This window comes from Castanea sativa, chromosome 10, assembly GCF_040712315.1.
Source record: "Castanea sativa cultivar Marrone di Chiusa Pesio chromosome 10, ASM4071231v1".
NCBI lineage: Eukaryota > Viridiplantae > Streptophyta > Magnoliopsida > Fagales > Fagaceae > Castanea > Castanea sativa.
This window is the reverse complement of record NC_134022.1, coordinates 27,105,481-27,107,771: the sequence shown is the minus strand read 5'-3', so window position 1 is coordinate 27,107,771 and position 2,291 is coordinate 27,105,481.

Below are 2,291 nucleotides of genomic sequence, written 5' to 3'. Positions count from 1 at the left end.
TCAATATTAAAAGTAAAATAATATTATATTTTATAATTGCTAACATGATTAATTCTAATTAGTGCATAATAAAAATTGTGTCAACTAAAACTTTTTTTTTTTTTTTTTGAGAATCAGTCAACTAAAAACTTAGCTGAAAATGATTTCTCTCCAATCATAATGGACATATATTAATGGTAATGAAAATAACACTACCCAACCATTAATGGCAACTTCTCTTCCAAAGTATAAAAATAAATAAATGGCAACTCCGATGATAAGATAGTAACATAACAAAACTCATGCTTTTTTTTTTTAATAAAAATTATATATATTGAAAGGCCAAAAACATATTGACTCCTTGTGATGGATTAATTAATTAATTAATCAATTTAACATGTAAACGCGTGGTAGCACAAACAAATCACCAATAAACTAAAGTGCAGTGGAAAATAAATTGACACGGTTATTTGTTTACAAATGGGGAAAACCTCTAAGGCAAAAATCTCACCGGGTGATTTTAAGGTCACCTCTCTCGAAAATTCACTATTATCACAACAAGTGGTTATAAGTAAAGGAATTCCAGTACATTATACCAACCTACAGTTGAACCCTTTCCTCAATACCCAATTGGACTTGTTCTGTAGTAACAATCTCTCCTTTTGATACACGGCTCCTAGTACGTGACTAACCAATCTGATGTGCAGATCCTAGTACGCGGCTTACTCCTTTGCACGAATCCCAGTACGTGACTAACTCCACAGCAACCCTTTGATTGTTGTAGTTGATTTGCATTAGCTTCACATAGAAACACCAATAAGATCTTTAATGTTGGTGCAAGAGACTTTGCTTGGTTACAGAACCCAAAAACGTACAAGAAATGCAGCAAGAACTCTTTTTTTGTAGGAGAAGGCTAGGGTTTCAAAAAGAAAACCTTATGAAACTCTCTAGGGTTAGGTTTTTCTTTTTCCACCTCCTTTAAATAGGAGCTTAATAGGCTCTCCTATTCAAAATAGGTTTACACAAACCTTGGGCTTTCCTAGTCCAATAAGAATTATACAAACCCATAAACAAATAGCCTTTTAGAATAAAAATATTGCTGGCTATAGACTGAATCCCGTAAGCTCAATAGATCGAGACATCTGTCAAGCTTTAATGAATCTCAACAGATCGAGCTTCTATCGAAGAGGTATCTAGACCTGCAGTTTATAGTTTCTTGAGTAGTTCTTGAGTAATCTTCATGTCTTCAATTTAACCACTTGTAGTGATCATTTTGAACCTACTTAGATATACTCTAATACAAGTAAAGCGTGTTCTGTCAAAGGATATGTCAATTACATAAAAATATGTCCCTAACTATCTCTCATTTTGGCAATCTGTGACAAAACCACAAGAGCACATTGAATGTCCTAGAATGCATTCTACTCAAGATTACAGAATAAATAAGCCTAGTCTAAAAGATCTGAACCTTGAAAGTTGCTACAAGAAGAAGGTTTGGAATCTTGACTTGGCTTTAACTTGTCTTTCTTAAAAGGCACTAAACAAAACACATCAAGGTACCATGTGGAAAACAATGACAAGTTGAATAAACAAGAAATATGTGTATAAATAGAGAAAAAAAAACAACACATGTGAGATAAAGAGTAAAACACATACATCCTCATCAAATATAGAAACAACACATGATGTATGTAAATGTTTACAAAACCAAAAGATACATAACACAAAAAATATATCAATATCAATGTGTATCAAACTAACTCTCCCCCTAAGTTAGTTACATAAAAAACTTTCTTCCCTTTATCATGAAGTTCTCCCCTTAAGTCTTTTACTCCCCCTGAGGAATGACATTCAATTCTCAATTTTTTCCCTTTTTTGACACGATTGTCAAAGGGCATAAAAAGCCAAAAGGCTTGACCGGAGATAGACAAAAAACTGATATAGAGGGAAAGAGGAGAACAAGGAACCATAGACCTGCAAGAAAAAGAAAAACATGCAAGATAAAAGAAACATGCAAAACATGTGAAAAAAAATGCATGCAAGAGAATCTCAATCGATCGAGAGGTGTTAAGAATTTATCGAGAAGAAGCCAACCTCGATGGATCGAGAAGGTATCGAGGAACTATCGAGGAGACAGGAGATATCTTGATCGATTCACCTAGCTATCGAGAGGTGTCGAAATTGCGATATGATGCAATAGAAGAGCTCGACAGATAAGCCTGGTGGCGAGAGGTGTCAAGATTGCTTAAAAACAGTTTTTCAAGAAGAGAAAAACACAGATATGAATGCAATCAAGAATGCTACTCAACCAA